We start from the raw sequence: 13,202 nt of genomic DNA on the forward strand, positions 1-13,202 counted from the left end.
TTATCTCCTTTGCATAGTCTGTCTGATAACTCTAGTAACTGCAGTTTTCTGGGTTTTTATGGTAGTTGTTTCTGCTGGATCTCATTCATATTATTTCCTTATATATCTGGTTAGTTTCATGTGTGCAGAAATTGTGTGTGAAAAATTATTGGTAGAAGTTACACGAGACAGTATGGTGTTATATTCCTCCAGAGAGTATTTACATTTGCTTCTGCTAGGTACTTGGGGATACTAGCAATCTAGGATCACCTTAATCCAATTTGAAGATTAAGCTCATTGGCAGCTGAGCTGAGCCCCTGCACAATGTGGTCTATCTCCTATTCATCCAGTGTTAAGGTGCAATCCATATGGCCCCTAGCCTAAAATGGGGAATTACGGGCACTCCTCTCCTTTGATGGGCACTGGATTCCAAGTTTCATCCCCTTACTATGCAAAAATGCTTACTATGCAAAACTGCCTACATGCAAAACTGCCTACAAAGAAGCGTCTGAGCTTCTCAGTTGTCTCTTCCAGAAGCAGCAAATATCCCAAGGGGGAAAAGATGGTTGTTGGGTTTGCCTCCCTAAATGCCCGTCTTTTCCCAGATCTTGGTTTGGCACCTCTTTATTGTCTTTTTAATTGTTTGATGCTTTCAGGTTGATTTTATTTTTATTTTGTCCAGCCTTTGTAATTGTCCTAAGCAGGAGAGCAGGCCCCAACTATCTAGTCTGCTGTTTCCAGATGCTAGGAAATATAAATGCAGGAAGCAGGCCAGGTATATGCGCACGTGCACACCTTATGTGAGTGGTGGACACTGCGGTTAACCAGAGAGCATGAGTCTTTTTTGCTTTATAGAAGTGGGAGTCTCATGTTGCCAGATTTTTCAATTTTTTTTTTCAAAAGAAGTAGGAACTGCAAGCTTTTTAAGTGTGAAATCACAATTTTCAATGGTGGTTACAAAAAAAAATTTAACTCTCAAGAAACCAAAGAAGACACATTTGCAGTTCAAATCCAGCCCATAGGACACCAGTTTGAAATATCTGAACTACAGGATGTGTTGATGGGATAAGGAGGGTTAAAGGTGGTCATCTTTCACTATTAACCTTAGCCTCCAGTAGTCCAGGCTGCCTTGAATAAACCCCAGTCCCTCATATCAAAAAAAGAAAAAAAAAGTTTGAAATAAATTTGTGTCTTTACTGAAATGTCTTAAATATGCCAACCAGGAGGATAGGGTCTATTCATAACACCAACAAGGCTTCTGGAAAATCTCCTCTCATCTCTCTTCCAAATCCTTCTCATGATAGCCCACCAGGTATGCCAATCCCCTTTAATTTATCTCTTGAATTCCCCTCAGTTCATCTCATCTCTGGCTCTCAGCTCCTTTATCCTCCCTGTTACCTTCTGATCTATTCTGCTTTCCCTTGCAGGTAATTCCCTGCCTTTTCTCTGGTGGGCTCATCAAGCCACCCACGCTCACAGTGCTGCGTGACTCAGAATCCCTTCCAGCATTTTCCTATATTCCACACAAGAAAGGCTCCAAAACCTAGCTGCCAAGACTAAATCCTCCGTCACAGGAAGTGGGGGTAGGGAGCCAGGATGCTGTAAATACTCTAAAATCTGTATTTTTTCCCTGTCCCATCAGCTCTGCCATCTGGGATGGGGTGAAGCCAGGATGCGATGTCATTTGCAGAGGAAGCAGAGCCCGTTTCCGGGATGCCTTGGCACCAGGTTGAGTTTTCGGATGCCTGCCTTGTCACTTACCTCCTACTGAAAGGACAGGGCCCCCACCCATGCCACCACCCCTCTCGCAAATGGGGAGAGAGAAGCCAGAAGGAAGAGAAATCAAATGTGGACTTTTCCTGATTTGCCTCATAGTAGAAAGTTAGCAAAGCATGTCAGAGAATAGAAAGCATTTGATAAAAATAGCGTCTGTTAAGCCGGGGACTCAAGCTGGAGATGCATGGAAATGAAATTTATTCCTTCCTTGAGTGTTCCCCTACTAGGATAACAATTCTGTCTCCCTCATTAATGACAGAGGCTTAAGATGCTGCTTTCTGTGACCAAAATGCCTCTCCTTCCCAGGGCTGAAGGTGGAGGTGGTGCTGGCCGAATTGAGGAAAGCTGCCAGGCTGTGAAGCCCCCTCTGGCCAGTCGGGTGTGGCTCTACCATCCTCACACCCACCCTTGACTTTGAGACATGGTGTCAAGGGCCCCACCAGCCTGTGAGATGGGGGAGCTGGGAGAAGGTTTTCCAGACTAGCCAGTGTCGCTGGTGCATAGGAACCTGATTGATAACCATACCTTTGTAGTAGTATTACTCTCCCTGAGGGAGCCCTCTGGCAGCCCTCGGTAAAAGGGCAGAGCAAACAGAGGCTGATGTCCTCTCCTTCATAAAGCAGCTCCTCACGGTGCCTGGGGCTTTCACATTTTCCTCGTGCTACCGAGGACATGCAGAGGTGTCCCCCTCAGCTCAGGATGGGAACGCCAGATTGGGCCTTCCTCAAAGCACGTGCTAGAGCCCCCTGAACTCTCCTGGTGACCGTCATGCATGTCACCTGTTCTTCAGGGTCCTGCTCGAGACCAATGGTCCTTTACTGAAAAACAAAGCTGAGCCAAGCTAACAGCAGACGAGAACAAGTGATCAAGTGGCCCTGTTAAGTGACCTGGGTTTTTAATGGGCTTTTTTGTGTGTGTTTGTTTTAATTGTGTTGGGGTGCCTGTCTGGCTCAGTCAGCAGAACATGTGACTTGATCTTGGGGTTGTGAGTTCAAGCCCCACGTTGGGTGGAGGGATTATTTAAAAACAAAATCTTTGGGGCGCCTGGGTGGCTCAGTCAGTTAAGCGTCCAACTTCAGCTTAGGTCACAATCTCATGGTCTGCGGGTTCGAGCCCCGCATACGGCCCTGTGCTGACAGCTTGGAGCCTGGAGCCTGCTTTGGATTCTGTGTCTCCCTCTCTCTCTGCCCCTCCCCTGCTGGCTGTCTCTCTCTCTGTCTCTCTCAAAAATAAATAAAAACATTAAAAAAATTTAAAAACAAAATCTTTAAAAAAACATTTTAAAAATTATGATAAAGTGTATGTAACATAAAATTTGACTTTTTAGCCATTTTCAAGTGTGCGGTTCAGTGGGATTAAGTACATTCATGTTATTGTGCAACTATCACTACCCTCCATCTCCAGAACTCTTTCCATCTTTTTTTTTAGTTTAAATGTATTTATTTTCAGACAACCTACATGATATTTTTTTCTTTAAAAGGTTTTTTTTAATGTGTCTTTACTTTTGAGAGAAAGGGGGAGAGAGACGGAGGTGTGAGCAGAGGAGGGGCAGAGAGAGGCAGTCACAGAATCCAAAGCAGCCTCCAGGCTCCGAGCTGTCGGCACAGAGCCCTACTTGGGGCTCGAACCCACGAACCGCAAGAGCATGACCTGAGCTAAAGTCAGACACATAACCGACTGAGCCACCCAGGTGCCCCATGATTTTTTTTTTCTTAAAAACAATTTCTCTACTCCAAATAAATCAAGGTGAAAATGAATGAAGAGCTCAAGATGACATCTCCCACTTTTCGAAGTCCTGGTAGCATGGATCAAAAGCAGCAGCAGTGATGACACCAGGTGACAGATCTAAAGTAGTAGCCAAACTTGTTAACATTTTTCCATTTCTAAACCGTCCTAAGAGAAAGTCATACAAGGAGCCACACCATCCTCACCGCCGTAGTCTAGCCGGGCAACGCTGCCATCTGGCTTCCACCAATAAACAGCCGGTGGTTTTTGCAGTTAGCCAAGATACGCTTGATTTGGATTCATCAAAGGTTTATTTACTCTTCCTGGTCTCTGGTCTTCAAGTTTGCCTTTGGTTGGGTCCATGTGGTCTTTGATGAACTTCCTGTAGGCTTCTTTTGTGAAGCTGGTTTACTGCAAGTGATAGTTCGTTGATAGTATCAACACCGGCGATTGTTTTTGGTACCTTCGTTCTCTGGGTCTTTAGCAGAGGCAACGCCATAAATGAGTGAGTCACCAGTGGTACGTCTGTCCCCCTGACCATCTTCTCCTCCACCTCCAGGGGCTGCCCACCCTTGATCTCCCAGGTCTTGACGTCTGAGGACTTACCATCATGGTTGATGAGGTCACAATACATGATCACAGTGGCAGGTGGAGACAGCCAAGTGGGGCTTTGGGTGAGCAGGAGCCGGGAGCCTGGAGGGAGTGGTGCAGCCTGAGCAGTGCTCCACTGGGGAGGAAAGCAGGGAGCAGGCAGAAAAGCAGAGGCTCTTTTTGTCTTGCAAAACAGAAACTCCATGCCCTTAGACAACAACTTCCCATCGCTCCCTCCCCTTGGCCCCTGGCAAACATCAGTCTGCTTTCTGTCTCCATGAACTTGACTATTGTATGCACCTCATATGAGTGGAAACATACGGTATTTGGGCTTTTGTGACTGCCTTCTTTCACTTAGCATAATGTCCTCAAGTTTCATCCATGTTGTAACATGTATCAACATTTTCTTCCCTTTTTTATTTAAAAATATTTTTTAAGGATTTATTTATTTTAGAGAGAGAGAGAGGCAGAGGGTGAGTGGGGGAGGGGCAGAGGGAGAGGGAGACACAGAATCCCAACCAGGGTCCAGACTCTGAGCTGTCAGCACAGAGCCCTGTGTGGAGCTCAAACCCATGAACCATGAGATCATGACCTGAGCCTAAGCCTGTCGTCTAACTGACTGAGCCACCCAGGCATCCCAACATTTCCTTCCTTTTTAAGGCTACTATTCCATTGTATGTATAAACCAAGTTTTGTGCATCCGTTGATCCATCGATAGACATCTGGATTGCTTTCACTTTCTGGCTATTGTGAATAATGCTACAATGAACATAGATGTTCGTTTCAAGATTGTTTTGACCTGTTTGTATTTTCACAGGACTCTTCAGGAAGATAATTCAAATGGCGGGATATTTTAAGAACCCAAGAAAGCCGGTGAGAGTTGTTTTAGATGGAGACTTAGTGTCCCTTGCATCAAACCATGTCACCTGCATATGGGACTGCTCCCAGATACATGTATTTTGCATTTCCTCACTGAAAAGGATTCAAAGTAATGCCGAGTGGGAAGAAAATGTATAAACAATTAACTTCCCAAGCCACTTGGCCATGGGAATTTTGACAGTGGGTATTTTTATCAGGCAGTGACATTGGGAGGTGACAGAATGATGCAGGCACAAAAAGGCTTTGGCATTAAACCTGGCAGACATGTCTCCCCCACATGGGTTCCAAACACCTTCTTATCCTGACTCTCCAGGGTCCCTGTTGATTCCCACTTACCCCTCCCTGAGCTCTCCAGTGGCTTCTTCACTTAACCCCTTCTGAGCTGCCACATGCTCAAGTCTTTTACAAAACAAAAGCGCAAGACAAAAGCACAACCCCTCCTTTGAGCCCTGTCTTTCACCTTCCACCCTCTCTCTCTCTCTCTCTCTCTCTCTCTCTGTCTTTGCCCTCCCCACCCCCCCACCCCCCCAAGCCTGTCTTCACCATCCCCTTTCATATCCCACTTCACTTCACTCCTTAACCCACTCTGCTCTGGCTTCTGCCTCTGTGCTCTTCTTCCTCTGGGTTCTGATGGGTCTTGCTGGGTCTCCTGGTCTGAGCTTGTGATGGACCTGAGTCTCAGCCTCCTGTTCAAGGCAGCAAGGGCCCAGCATCCTGAGAAGCCTTGGCATATAGCTTCAGAGGCAGTCCCTAAAATACCAAAAATACTTATTTTTCCCCATGAAGGTGTATGGTAACCCAGGTAAAGAGTATGATCTATGGAACTATATCCTTACAAACTCAGGAACAAGAACAATCTTTGCGAAACATCTTTCAGACAGTGGAGCCTAGAGGTGAGGAGAGCTGCTCTATCATCAAACATACCTGGAGAGACCCCCAACTCTGTCAGTTGCTACCTGGGAGACTATGGGCAAATTACTTCAACTCTCTGTGCCTCCTCACCTCAGCTTGAAAATGGCCATCGCAATAGCACATATGTTATGGGACTATTGGAAAAAATGAGTAAGACAATGCGTGTCTTGTGCTGAGCGTAGTGCGTGGCTCATAGGAACCATTTCTTAAGGAATCACTCTCATCACTACTTTTTATGGGGATAAGTTGACCTCAGTATCTAAGTCCATCTTGATTTTCATCTTGTAAAAGGTGAATGAACACATGTGATAAGGCTAAGAGGTGTATTGCAAAACTCTCTAGAGAATCACTCGTTTCCTGAGTGATCAGAAACTTTTAAAAGGGACAGCGTGAGAAACTACAGGGAGAAACCTTGCATGGGGGCGCAAGAAAGGCGGCATTCTCGCATGAGGATGAACATTCTTAGATGTCAGGAGATAAACCAGAAGGCACAAGAGCATGACGAACATGTGCCTGTGTGGTTAGCATCAGATAAGATGAAACATCTCTGTTATGCAAGTACAAACACAGACTGTGTGGGGAAACAGCCACTGGAAAAGCTATCAGAACTAAAATTAGACAGTAGTCAACAGTCTGGCCACCAGAGGAGGCATCTACTGTGATAAAACTGTAGACCTCGTTTTAAAATAAGTAGAGATATTTCAGGAACAGATTGTAGAGTACATGAATAGGTATGTGAGTCTGACAAAATGGCTGAAACGCAGGCAGAAACTGAAGGACATTGAAGTGAAATTGGCACATGTTATTCTACAAATAAAGGCTTGAAGACAGCTGAGCAGAGAGTCTGGGCTTGTGCCTTCCAGAGGGGCAGCCAGTAGCACGGGTGGCTCTCGGGTACTTGAAACATAGCTAGTGGAAATTGAGGAAGTGCTTTATTGAAGTGTGAAATACACACAGATTTCAGACAGCAAGTACCAGACATAGAAAGAACGTAAACTCTATTAACAATTTTAAAAATATTGATCACATGTTAAAATGATCACAGTTGGGATATAAATGCTGAGTTAAATAAGATATACTAAAATTAATTTTACCATTTCTTTTTCTTTGTAAACGTGGCTTCTTTAAAATGTAAAAATATGCACACAGCTCCTCCTTGTGACTTCCTTTATATTTTTCTTGGGCTGTGGTGGTCTGGATACCCCTTTATTCCCTTTGTGCCACCCACAGCCACACTGGTAGTAACCATGACCTTGGGCAAGAACTGAAGGGGGTAATTTATTTAAAAAAATTTTTAAAGATTTTATTTAAAAATTGGTGTAGTTTATGGTGTGATATTAGTTTCAGGTGTACAATGTAGTGATTCAGCACTGCTATGACAGGTGCACTCCTTAATTCCCATCACCTATTTGCCCCATCCCTCACCCACCTCCACCTCCCCTCTGGTAACTGTCAGTTTGTTCTTGATGGTTAAGAGTCTGTTTCTTGGTTTGCCCCTCTCTCTTTTTCCTCTAAAGGGGCTAGTTTAAGAAGCATTAGCAGGGAGACTTGCACATAGTAGGTATTCAACATATGTAAGCTATGGGGGTTTTTTTGTTGTGATTTAATTCCAAAGAGCTGACAGTTTAGTTTATGTCAGTATCATTATGAATTTGAGGCAACATTTTAGGATGCCTTTACACTAGACCAAATGGGAAAGGAAAATCTGCCTACCTTTTAGGGCAGCAATACTCGTCTGGGGCCAGTTTTACCTCCCAGAGCCATCTGGTGATGTCTGAGACACGTTTGCTTGTCGAAACCTGGGGGGGGGGGGGGGGGGGGGGGAAGGGGGGGGACAAGGCTGCTACAGGTATCTAGAGGAGAGAGGCCAAGGATGAGACTAAACATCCTACAATGTACAGCCCAGCCTCCGCTCCACTCCCCAACAGGACAATGAAGGATCAGGTCAAAATATCATTAGTACCCCAGGTGAGCAGCCCTGAGTTAGAGACTCTTGGTTATTTACAGACTTTGATGAATAATCAAGCGTCAAGAAATGTGTGGCACAGGGAGAACTACAGATGCCATCCAGGTGCTTTGGGTAGCCCCCCGCCCCCAGCAGCAGCATCACCAAGCAGGAAGTTATGAGAAACACATGTTCTTAGGCCCCGCCCCTTCCCCACTGAATCAGAATCTTTAGGGTGGAGCCCAGAAATCTATGGTTTAACAAGCAAGCCCTGCAGGTGATTGTAATACACTCTCAAGGCTGAAAAGCCTGTTTAGCTGACCGTGTCCCCAGGTTACCTCCTCCCGCATGCTCCATGCCTGAGCAGCAGGTGGCAGCCGACCAGAATAACGGGACCAGATAACTGTAAGCCCTGCATAAAGCTGAGATGAGACACTGCATACTTGCGCCGGATTAACTGGGGACAGCTGGCACCAGTGCACTACCTCACACTCAATAATGCCACCTTTCTAATTTCGGGAAAGGTGGGGGGAAAGCATGGTTCCAACTCACTCAGAGTCCCTTCTTAGCCACATAGCACTTACAGGGCTTTGAAATTGTTCAGTTGTAACTTAAGTTACTGAGGCATATTCACCAGCAAAGAATGCGGGGAATAATCTGGTTTGGACTTCTAAAGCACTTTGCACCCTACAAAATCCCAAGCCATGAGAATAAATCATTTCTGCTACCTGGAGCACCTTTGGGCCAAGCACTTGGCACAACGCACACCTGAGTCGCTCTTGGATCCCTCCTGGTGAATGATGAACATCTAAGATTTCTGTGGATCTTTTGTCAGGCAGATAAAACTAAATTTGTTCGGCAAACTTGAAGGATTACAGCGAGTGCATTACCGTTCACGTAAGTTTTCCATTTGAGCCACAAGGGGGCACCCGCCACCCTGCCATGGGAGTCCATGGTCCAAATAAAGACCCTGAAGGGGAAGGTTGCATGACCTATTAAAGAGTGAAGGAAGGAGGAGGGGACGGTTACTTTGTTGGTAGAGTGGCTCAGTGGTGTGACTTTTGGGTTGGACCTCTGCCCTGAACTCTAGAGCTGGGTTTCTCAAGGTGTGGTCCCCAGTCTGGCAGCATCAGCATCACCTGGGAGCTGTTGCAGGAAAGCAAGTTATTGGACTGTGTCCCAGACCAGCTGAATCAGAAGCTCTGGGGGCGGGGCCCAATGATTTCTGTTTTAACAAGTGTTTTCTTCTCCCCCATCCCCTCCAGGTGACTGCGGCGCTGGCTCAAGTTTGAGAACTACTGCTCTGTAGTCCAGAACATCTTTCTGGGAATTAGCTGGGATGCAAAACCATGTTGCCATCTGATCTCATCACACTTCTGCCAAGAGGTGAAATCTAAGAGTCCACGTTCTTGATGCCTGACATCTTCTTCAGGTCACTTACCTGAGAACACCTGAGGACACTGAGGTCAGTCATTCTGCATGAATATGTGCAGTCAGTCCCTGGCCCATGTAGGTGGGATTGCCACAGAGAACCAAAGACCAGGGGTCCCCGAACGGTGTGGTTCTGACTACATGTGGAAGCAGTCACATTGCAAAATCCCCCTCCCTGTGCTTCCTTGCTTTTCTATTCTCTCATACCCAGCTGCTGCTACAGCCCCTTCCCCCTTTCCTTCCCGCTCACTGCCAACCCTCGGTTTGCCCTAGTTTTCTCCTTTTTTGCCCCTAATCTCCCGCACCTCTTGTCCTCTTCCCTCAACTTGGTTCTGGTTTTGTTTTAAATCACACAAGTCTCAGGGATAGATTTAGCAAGGACAGATACCCCACATGGCAGTGGGGGGAGGCAAGGAGAGAACAGAGTGGATAAGGACAGATTTTGGTTCAGGATAAAGACTGAGAAACACCCAAGTGCACTGGACAGTCATCGCTTCTGTCCCTGTGCAGTGCAAGCCTGGGGCAGGGAGACCACGCTGTGGGCTGCAGAGCGTGGAAGAAACCCTTGAGGGCAATTGGACGTGAACTAAGCCCTGACAGGTGAGGGGGCTCCGGGGGAGTGGAAGGGAGGGAGGGGCCCTTTCAGCCCATAGCAGGAAGGAGCTCGAGTGTGAGGAGGCATATTAGCCTGTGGGGGATGATGGATATGATGCAAAGTCGTGGGAAGTGAGGCTGGATGGTTCCCCAGATGGAGGAGGTGACAGATAAAGTTGGAGTCAGTTCTTAAGCAGAGAACTGTGTGTAAGAATGAATTATATTGGTATTAAGAAAGCATCATTGTTTGCAGGAGTCGCAGTTACAACGCCTGCAGAGTGAGACAGGTCAGATCAGAAGCAGTAGGGCCTGGAGGAGCTGTGGTCAGCTAGAGCACATGCCCTCAGTCTAAAGTGGGCACTTACTACACGAATCCAGACAGTTAATGCCATGGGAAAATGGGAGCCCAGAGGTACCAAATCTTACAATGTCCCGAGAGAAGTCAGAACTCGACTTCTTTTCCTTAACGTGAAGTTTCTTCATTTTTAAAAACAGACTAGATTTTATTTTAAATTGAGGCATATGGGCACACACTTTACATCAGTTTCAGGTGTACCACATAGTGATTCGATGAGTCTGTACATGACGCTATGCTCGCCACAAGTGTAGCCGCCATCTGTGGCCATAGGAGGACGACTGTATTCCCGGTGCTGTACCTTTCATCCTCACGACTTAATCATTCCATAACTGGACCGTGTACCTCCCACTCCCCACCCCCTATTTTGCTCACCACCCTCAGCCTCTTAATCTCCGGCAACCATCAGTTTGTTCTCTGTATGTATGGGTCTGTTTCTGCTTCTTTTTGGTGTTGTTCTTTTGTGTTGTTTTTTAGATTTCATATATATGTAAAATCGTAAGGTATTTGTCTTTCTCCGACTTATTTCACTTAGCATAATAATGCCTTCCAGGTCCATCCATGTTGTTGCAAATGGCAAGATCTCATTCTTTTTATGCCTGAGTAATATTCCACTATTCACATATATCACATCTTCTTTATCCAGTGCATCCATTGATGAACACTTGGGCTTCTTCCATCTCTTGACTATTGTGAATAATGCTCCAGTAAAAAAAAGTGCATGTGTCTTTTCAAGTTAGAAAAGTTTCCTTTTCTTTGGGTGAGTACCCAGTAGTGGATAGTATAGTATTTCTATTTTTTATTTTTCCAGGAATTTCAATACTGTTTTCCACAGTGGATGTACCAATTTACATTCCCAGCAGGAGTGCTCAAGGCTTCATTTTTCTCTACATCGTCACCAACGCTTATTTCTTATCTTTTTGACATAGTCGTTTTGACTGGTAAGAGGTGATCACTCATTGTAGTTTTCGTTTACATTTTTCTGATGATGAGTGATGTTGAGCACCTTTTCATGTACCCGTTGGCCATCCGTATGTCTTCTTTGACAAAAATTGTTTTTTAGTTGATATTTATTTATTTATTTATTGAGAGAGTCTGTGCATGCACGTGAGTCGGGGAGAGGCAGGGAGAGAGGGAGACAGAGAATCCCAAGCAGGCCCCATGCCTCCAAGATCAAGTTTGGAGCCCGACTGGATCACTCAAACTATGACATCATGACCTGAGCCCAAATCAAGAGTCAAACGCTGAAATGACTGTACCACCCACGTGACCTGGCAACATTTTTTATTCCTATCCTCTGCCCAGCTATTTTGTTGTTTGTTTAAGTAGACTCCATGCCCATGTGGAACTCAGTGTGGGGCCTGAACTCACAACCCTGAGATCAAAACCCAAGCTGAGATTAAGGGTTAGATGCTTAACTGACTGAGCCATCCAGATGCTCTTCTGCCCATTTTTAATCAGATTATTTGTTTCTTCATTTTGTGGGGCACCTGGGTGGCTCAGTCACTTTAGTGTCCAACTTCAGCTTAGGTTATGATCTCATAGCTCCTGAGTTCAAGCCCCCGTCAGTTTCTGTGCTGACTGTTTTAGATTCTGTGTCTCCTTCTCTCTTTCTCTCTCTCTGCCCCTCCCCCACATGCTGTCTCTCTCTTTCTCACAAAAATAAATAAAAATATTTTAAAAAATTTAAATATGGCAGCTAATTAAAAATTTTAAAATCAGGGCCTTTGGTTGGTAGATTCTGACTTGGATTTTTTTTAATATTTAACTTAAAGATTTTAATCCTTTTTTTTTTTTTTTTTTAGTTTTTATTTACTTACTCATTTAAGTAATCTCTACACCCAATGTGGGGCTCAAACTTATGACCCTGAGATCAAGAGCTTCACACTCTTCCAGCTGAGTTAGTCAGGTGCCCATCTGACTGGATTTTTTTTATTTGGCCTGGGGATCTGTACCATACTCTCAACATACTAAAACTACTGTGTCTTCTTAGTTTCCTCCTTCACTCTTTTCTATTAAATCAACTTATTATGAGTAGCCAAAAAATGAGTGTAACATTAACTGCACAAAAACATCGTTGTCTCCATGATCCTCACACAGCCCTATAAGGTTAGCTACTCTTATAGAAGAGAGACCCCTTAGTTCTCTCAGAGAGGTAAAATAACTTGCTCCAGATCGCACAGTAAGCGGGGAAGCCGGGACTCCAGCCCAGGTGGTCAGATTCCTGAGTCATACATTTAGCCTGTGTGTAATATCCTTTCCTGTGTAGTTCAGTTACCGTATGTCAGTCACGGTTTTCCCTCTTCCACACATGAGTGATATTCATGAGGTTGCGTTTACCTTCTTGTGTTAAATTTTCCGTGTGCTTTTTCCCTTGCCCATGCCCTTGTGCGGAATGTGAGTCTGCTCTGGTTGGCTTGTCAAATATTTATGAGTCCTTGCAATGTGCCGTGCAGTGTGCTGGGCAAGTCATCCATCTTCATGAAACTGTCTCATTTCATTTTCTTATTTTACTTACTTTTTTTAAAAATTTTTTTTTTTCAACGTTTATTTATTTTTGGGGGGACAGAGAGAGACAGAGCATGAATGGGGGAGGGGCAGAGAGAGAGGGAGACACAGAATCGGAAACAGGCTCCAGGCTCTGAGCCATCAGCCCAGAGCCCGACGCGGGGCTCGAACTCACGGACCGCGAGATTGTGACCTGGCTGAAGTCGGTCGCTTAACCGACTGCGCCACCCAGGCGCCCCTTATTTTACTTACTTTTGAAGTAAACGCTACCCTGAATGTAGGACTCAAACTCACAACCCACCCCAAGGTCAAGAGTCATGTGTTCTACTGACTGAGCCAGCCGGACACCCCCGTGCAACTATTTTAATAGGAGACGGTGACAAACAGAAGCACAAAATCTCAACATAATATGGGATATCATCTTGGAATAAAGGCGTCTCCAGGATGTGGTGAGATCACACAGTGGAGTCCTGCAGGTGGGGGAAGGGGTAGGCCAGAGATGACTTC

The 13,202-nt window shown here is 45.4% G+C and overlaps 1 long non-coding RNA gene and 1 pseudogene across 1 annotated transcript in view; one reads left to right on the forward strand and one right to left on the reverse strand.

The window, feature by feature from the left end:
* Positions 1-3,621: 3,621 nt before the first annotated feature.
* LOC125164310 (translationally-controlled tumor protein-like) lies at positions 3,622-5,972 on the reverse strand (annotated as a pseudogene).
* A 3,111-nt stretch (positions 5,973-9,083) lies between these two features.
* LOC125176668 (uncharacterized) overlaps positions 9,084-13,202 on the forward strand; it is a 31,128-nt gene continuing 27,009 nt past the window's right edge. Inside the window, exon 1 of the long non-coding RNA XR_007156357.1 lies at positions 9,084-9,272. This is a non-coding gene — a long non-coding RNA (uncharacterized LOC125176668). The remainder of the gene's footprint in view (positions 9,273-13,202) is intronic.

Source organism: Prionailurus viverrinus, chromosome A1, assembly GCF_022837055.1.
Source record: "Prionailurus viverrinus isolate Anna chromosome A1, UM_Priviv_1.0, whole genome shotgun sequence".
NCBI classification, from domain to species: Eukaryota; Metazoa; Chordata; class Mammalia; order Carnivora; family Felidae; genus Prionailurus; species Prionailurus viverrinus.